This window comes from Eriocheir sinensis, chromosome 34, assembly GCF_024679095.1.
Source record: "Eriocheir sinensis breed Jianghai 21 chromosome 34, ASM2467909v1, whole genome shotgun sequence".
Classification (NCBI taxonomy): domain Eukaryota; kingdom Metazoa; phylum Arthropoda; class Malacostraca; order Decapoda; family Varunidae; genus Eriocheir; species Eriocheir sinensis.
Genome location: NC_066542.1, coordinates 1,871,589 through 1,879,661, shown reverse-complemented (window position 1 = coordinate 1,879,661; position 8,073 = coordinate 1,871,589).

The following is an 8,073-nucleotide window of genomic DNA, read 5'->3' as shown; positions in this document are numbered from 1 at the left end:
CCACCTATCAACCCGTACTCTAGATTCTAGGATTAGAGATGAGCTCCGGGGGGCAGCATGAGCCAATACAAGATGGCGCCACTATAAACACTTGCCTGCGCCACAACGGGCTGGGGCTAACCATCAGGCCCTGATACGAAAGGAAAGCCTACCGGCGCAACGGGCGAAGACGTAAAAAAAAAACTAAAAAAAACACGCTGAACAAATAGCAATAAAAATACAAAATAAATAGAAAACACGCGTCCAGTCAATCAAGCCTCGCGGAATTTACATCAATATCTCAATTAGAAAAAAAACGAACAATACCGAAATGCCAGGATAATATTACGTACGGAGACGTTTCTGAGAACTACCAAGAGTCAGCCGAGTACGTGCATGGATCGAAGCTGATTTGCAGGTCCGGGAATAGTGTGAAATTCTCCGCCTGTACGCCCTTTAACTCAGTCTTTTGTACGAAGCGATAAGGAGGAGGTGGAGGAGGCTGTGTGTGTGTGTGTGTGTGTGTGTGTGTGTGTGTATTGCTGACATAGGAGCATTTGCCGGAGCAGGATGAAGTACACAAAGATCAGACAGAAAGAGAAGAACGCGGAGAAGGGGCTTTAGTAAGTGCTGCTGCTCATTATGACAGTGGAAATAATGATAAAGTGTGCATCCTAAAATGTTTAAAAGCTGACTAGATATCTTTGTTGCTCCTTCTGTCGTAATCACAACCCCACTGCTTCCATTCCTTCAGACTAGTTAGAAAATTAGTATTCTCTATCCAATAGTTTTTTTCATCCACAAGTTTCTTATTTCAATGTTTGTATCTCCCCTCCTCCCCTTCCTTCCCCCGTCCATGTCAGTTTCAATCAATTTCCTCTACCCCACGCAAATTCTTACTGAATATTCCGAAGCAACTTGTCTTAATGCCCTGAAACACACACACACACACACACACACACACACACACACACACACACACACACACACACACACACACACACACAAACAGTATACCCCTTTAGTACCCAGGTCACCCTCCGCTTGTCAAGGTGAGCGGTACAGGTACAGGTGTGTCAGCCATGCCAAAGGTCCACACAGGTGCGCCGTGTCTAAAGGATCACGGTGTACAGGTAGAAAGTATTACGAGCCAACCCCTTGTGTACGTTCGCATAATTTAAGTGTGCCCACCCGCCTGCGCGCTCCTATATACACACACACACACACACACACACACACACACACGTTCTGATATTCCGTCTTACTTTTTCCCTCTCTCAATCAAGGTGTATAATTCAGGTTTAATTAGTGAGTGGCCTTTCTCAGCGTGGTGCTTAGCGTGTTACTTTCCCACCCACTCCCTTACCTCTCTTCTGTGTGTGTGTGTGTGTGTGTGTGTCTCGCCGCCCGTCCCCACCCCCCTTCGTCGGCACTTCATCTCCTCGGCAGCACACGCACACCCCGCCCACCGCGCTGTCACTCCGGCAAAGACTGATGGCCGCATAGGTTATCGAGACACGTCGCTGCTGAATATATTTGCTCCTATCCTATATTTGCTTGTACACTCCTTTATTTGTCGTCTGCTCAGGGTCCATACGAGGCTTGCCGGGTACCTTACTCTGTTGGAATGTATTGTTTTGTTGGCACAGATGGTGGTTAGAGGTTACAGTGCGTCGACAACAAGAAAATACTGGTGCTTCTCGACATGTGGGCAGAGGTCAACACAAGAGTTCATCACAAAAACCTTTCCGGCTGAGTTTCATTAATGGTGGTAATTAGGCACGTAAAATAAAGATAAAAGCGGCCATGAAAAATAAAGAGGTTCGAAGTTTTTAACGTGCTCTATTTCTCGCAGATAATGGCGTTCGTTAACACACACACACACACACACACACACACACACACACACACACACACACAGGCAATAGTCGTTCATCGCTCTTGTGACAAAATCATCAACCTTGAAATGGAGTAGTCTAGTCTTGTTTGTGCCCATTCCTAAGGCTGGGCAAAGTTGACGGCCCGCCAGTGAAAACTTTAACTTTCACGGCTTATAACAACAATTGGATCACGGCCACTAAGGGGTGTCCGCCCCCCTCACGCCGGCGACGCCCTGAGTGAGTCGCGCCGGTACTGTAATGAGCCGTTCGCCGCGCCGCCCGAGTAGCCGAGCCGAGTACCGCGAGGGACAGACTGGTTCACTTACCTCTGCACACCTTGGTCCAGTTCAAGTCTCTGAGCACAGTGGAACCCGCCCAGACAACGCCGCCACACCTCACACACTCCACTTCACTCACACGGTCACACGTACCCTCCTCACAACACTCGCCTCTCGCCCCACACTCAACAACACAACCAAGACAAAGACACGTTGGAACGAGATTTTACCAGCAATGAAGTAAGACCTCCCGCACCTATGCCGTCCCGGTCAACACTGACACTGAGCACCGGCCGCCGCCGGAGACCAACCCCAACAAAGAGAAGTGACGTCACGGGGAGCGTCACAAACATGGAGAGCCTCGCAGCGGGGCAGAACTTACTCTCGATTACACTTGGGGCCAATAACCTCGAGCAGCAGGTGATATGGGAAGCAGACAGGACTCCCTACGTGAAAACATGGAACCTTATTACTGGAAAGACAGGATCGGCAGCCTTACCCCTCCCGCCACCTCCCACTCACCTGTCTTCCCTCCCCCCACACATCCCCGAAGGCCAAGCCGCAGGCCCCGACCACCACCTTGCCGCCACGCACCACCCACCGCACCGCACACACCTGCAGAGGGACCATGAACGGGCCTCTTAATTTTTGGACGATAATAACCGGAGGCTCTAGACTATTAATTACCTCTAATGATGAGAGTCTAGGTGAGAGCAGCGATTATCGGCGTCTCTCAGAGGGCTTTGTTTGCCGTTCCGTGGCAGGTAAAAGATAAAACTAAAACTGGTCTATCTTGATAATGTTCAGGGATGATAAAAAGGGTGGAGAAAACGAAATAACAAAAAGGAAAAGAAAAGAGAATGGAAAAGAAAAGCGGAAAAGAAAGGGAAAATGGTGGAGAAAAAATAAAACTAGTCTAACTTGTTATGTTCACGGATAATAAAAATGACAGTTCTTGAACCTACATAAACAGACAACATCGTTCTGAGATTAATTCCTGACTCCCAACTAATATTGTAAAGTAAACTGCTCCGACTCCCTAACGTAACCTGAGGAATGGCAACCTAGCTCCGCTGTATGAGTCCTGATATGAGGAACCCAGCCCCATGCACCAAGTTCGTGATCTAGCCCCACTAAATAGAAATCGGGAAACAGGACTGTCAGAACGATGCGATCTCATCAATTCCCGCCCCCCCCCCCAAAAAAAAAAAAAACATATAAAACATCACGTCATGCTTACTGGTGTTTCGTCTCGTGGTGCCCTGAGTCTGTGGCGACTGTGTTTCCCTCGTCCAGAGCACGGGCCAATCGTGACCTTTGGCTTCCCCACGTCAAAATTCCCCGGGTTTTCCCAGCTGTCGGCCAACCCACAAGAGCACATGTGTGGGTGGAATGTGAGTAGCTTTTCCCGGCCCAGACTTACAAAGAACACCGAATTTGTGGCTACAGAAAACACTACACAGAGGAAGTTTTTTTTTTCCCCATGAAGTGAACACAGGCAACATTCAAACCAGGCCCCATTTTCTCAAACACTCCGGGGCGTGCACACCCACGTTTGACAAGGCTTTTGTAAGAGTTGTGGGCATTTCCATGCGTACCTTCATGAGCATGGGTGTGGTTTCACGAAGCTTCTGTATATTTGTAACTGCGTACTCTCTCGATATGTTTCCCATTTCTGGATAGCCCTACACTGAGATTTTGTTTTATCCTCATTGATAATCAGACCCATGAGTGAAGTGCTACCTGCATCTTGACTGTAGAGCTGCCTGCAGCAACATGTCATCCGCATACATCATTGTGGTGACCCCTGCAGACAATTTTTCCTCAGCCAATTTGTTCATTAAGATATTGAACAAGGTTGGACTCAGTACTCCACCCTGAGGCGTCCCTCACTCCAGGTGTCTCTCCTGCGAGAGGTGCCCCTGGTAACACACCTGTGCCCTACGGCCAAAAAGATAGTCTCCAATCCGGCACAGAATCCTGCCTTTCACACCTAGTCTAGCGAGTTCGTATAGAATCACCTCACCATTAACCTTGTCAAATGCACCCTTGAGATCCACAAAAACCCGGCAGTAGTCGAAGTCACTGGAAAAGCATTGAATTACAGCGTCCGATGTACCTCTTCCTTTTGTAAATCCATACATATTCTCACTAAGTTGGTCGCCAACGAGATATAACATTCTTTTCAAAATTATCCTTTCCATCATTTTTGAGCAACAAGATGTTAAAGATACTGGCCTGTTGCACGCTCTAGGGAGCTTTCCTTCCCTAAGATTTTAAATTGACAGTTCAATGTATCATAAGTCCATCCTCCCCTGGTGCGGTAGACTTCCCTATCTTAATTGCTCTGAGAAGTTCATCTCTGGTGATCTCTGTGTCTGTCACATCACCAATGTTTAAGGCGCGGAGTATGAATTCCCGCCTTTCGCCCTCCCACCCTTTGAGAGCTTCACTGACGTCCTGAGGCAGCGAGGGAGGGAGAGAGCGAGAGAGAGAGAGGACGAGGGAGAGAGGCAGGGAGGGGGGCAGAGAGGGGAAGGAGAGAGGCAGCAGCCAATCAGGAGTTATCAGAATGTGATGTTACTGCAGGGGGTGGGGCTAGCCTCCGCGGAAGAAAAACTGGGCCGCTGTACAGCAGAAATACCTGAGTCCAGACTAATCCGCCCAAGTCCGCCCCACGATCGCCAAACAGTCATGTCAGGAAGCACCCTGCTCCACCAATATTGTTCCTGAGTAATAGCCGCTTTAACCATCAATAAATAACACAGCATGTCATTAAGGGTGGCAGAGATTGTTTGTATGATATATTTAGGTCTTTTAGGAAGATGATCACCGCGAACGCGCACGCGCAGGTCTCTCTCTCGTGTGTGTGTGTGTGTGTGTGTGTGTGTGTGTGTGTTCACCTCTTGGTCTCCTGCGGGTCTCTCTCGAGACTGCCAGCCGTTCCCAAATTGGAAATGATAGTAAGGTCTGAGGTTAAGCGTTCTGTGTGTGTGTGTGTGTGTGTGTGTGTGTGTGTGTGTGTGTGTGTGTGTGTGGCCTTCCTTCCCTCTTCACAGCAATTTTTGCATTAACAGTTATGCTCAGTGATGGAACGTGGAACATGTTTCGTAAAAGATCGGAATTTTTCTTTTTCAGCAAAGGAGACGGCTCAAGGGCAACAAAAAGAGTGCAGAGGGGAAAAAAAAAACGCTACTCACAGCTCCCATAATAGACAAAAGTAAAAAGTGGCCAAAAGAGAGGTTAATTTCGGGTGGAGAGTAGGTCAAGTCATAGGCAGAAGGAAATGCAGATGAAGAAAGGCTGTTCCAGAGTTTACTAGTGTAAGGGATGAAAGAGTGAAGATGCCCTACGCCCCTGTACACCCAGCAATGAATGGGTACCAGGTATTAATCGGGGGTTGTGTCCCGTCTCCTGGGATCTGTTCCCTTCTATAATTTCTTCCCCTTCTGTCTCTCTCCGGCATATGACCACATTTGTTGCGCCGACTAAACGAAACTTTCCAACTTTTTGGCCTTCGATTTATGATTATTTAGATTTTCTCTCTCTCTCTCTCTCTCTCTCTCTCTCTCTCTCTCTCTCTCTCTCTTGACGTGGAGTTCCTAAACGCATGGGACAATTTCTATGGACAAAATGAGCTCTTTCACAGGGACGGATTGCACCTTTCTCCCATCGGGGCAGCCAGACTCGGAAGGCTCCTCAACGAAGCAGTGCGTGTCATCCGAACAAAAAACGAGTCACGGCCACGTCCCTCCACCCCGCCCGTGTAAATAGACGCCGTGCATCACAACAAACCTGTAACCGTGATCCCGCAAGTACCACCACCTCTATTACCAAGCCTCTAGATAACTTAAAAATCCTTAGTTTCAATGCGCGTAGTCTAAGAAACAAATTTGATGAACTGAGATGTCTTGCTTTAACAGAAAATTTTGACATAATTGCTATAACCGAAACATTTATCGACACCACAAATATTGATTTAAGTTCCGAATACAACATAGATGGCTACAGACTCTTCAACAAAGATCGTGTAAACCGTAGAGGCGGTGGCGTCGCCCTTTATGTCAAAAGCTATTTGCAACCCACTGACAAAACACCGGGAAACAGTAACGTTGAACATTTGTGCGTGCGAGTAAACATTGCAAAAGTCAACTTAAATATATCTGTCACCTACAGACCTCCCGGGCAATCACTCGATGACGACCTTGAAATGTACAGCGTCTTAAGGCAGTCACTTAATAACAGCGACTCACTGATATTAGGAGACTTTAACCTCCCCCATATCGACTGGGCGACACTGTCAGGTACAGAAGGCGAGTCACATAGAATGATCGAATTTCTAGAAGAAAATTATCTAAGCCAAATGGTTTCTGAGCCAACTCGACAAAATAATATACTCGACCTTGTTATAACAACCCAAGATAACCTAGTCAGTAGTGTCACGGTAGGAGAACACCTCGGTTCTTGCGATCATAAATTAGTGCGCGTCGATATTAAAGCTCAATCATCAGTGACTGAAAATAAAGTAAAGGTGCCCAATTTCAAAAGAGCTAACTTCGTAGAAATCCGACAAAAACTAACAGAAATACAACTATCAGATGACTGCAACGTAGAGGAAGCCTGGCTAAGCCTTAAAAATCACTTACTCACTCAGCAGAACACATTCGTCCCCTTGTGCGAGAAGCGAATTAACACTAATAAAAGCCCACCGTGGTTTAATAGCGAGATTAAACAATCAGTCAATGAGAGAAAATTGTTTTACAGGTTAAAGAAAGAACAAAGCACGCCCGAAAACATTAGACTTTATAATGATGCCAGGCGACGAGTAAAAAGACTAGTAGGTCAGGCAAAGCGTAGATACGAAGAAAATATTGCAGCCAACTGTAAAAATAATCCGAAATCTTTCTTCAGTTACATAAACAACAGAAAGGCGATCAGAAGTGGTATTGGACCTTTAACAAACAGCGACTGTGCACTAGTGACTGACAGCCAACACATTGCAAACCTCTTAAACAATTACTTTTCCTCGGTGTTTAATACTAACAGTCTTCCTCTCGCTACCACTAACACCAGTACTATTGTAAATCTCGAGCATGCATTGCCTAATTTTGAAATAACAACCGATGAAGTCCTTAAAGCTCTCCATTCACTTAAAACAAATAAAAGTCCTGGACCCGACAAAGTATATCCAACTCTGCTGAAAGAAACAAAGAGCGAAATACTCTCCTCCCTCACAACCGTATTCAATATGTCCTTGCGACAAGGCATCGTCCCTTCAGATTGGAAAAAGGCTAACGTGACACCGATTTTCAAGAAAGGAGACAAAAAAGTACCAGGTAATTACAGGCCCATTAGTCTAACTTCGGTTGTAGGTAAGCTACTTGAGGGCATAATTAGAGACAAAATTGTGAATTACCTTGAAAGCCACTCATTGATTGGGGACTCACAACATGGCTTCCGAAACAAAAGATCCTGCCTATCAAACCTATTAACCTTTTATAACGACCTCTTCACTGTTTATGACGTAACCAAATCACTGGACGTAGTCTATCTTGATTTCCAGAAAGCGTTTGATAAAGTCCCGCATCATAAATTACTTTACAAATTAAAGCAAATAGGTATTGACGGTCAAGTAAACCAATGGATCGCGAATTGGTTGAGCAACAGACAACAAAGAGTAGTGATCGACGGATTTAACTCAGAGTGGGCGCCTGTCACTAGTGGCGTCCCTCAGGGCTCGGTCCTTGGCCCAGTGCTCTTCATTATTTACATCAACGACGTGGATGTTGGACTCAATAACCGCATTAGTAAATTTGCAGACGACACAAAGATTGGCAACTCGGTTCTCACTGACGAAGACAGGCAAAGCCTCCAAGAGGATTTGCACAAAATTTCAGCTTGGTCGGATAGATGGGAGATGCCCTTTAACGTAGACA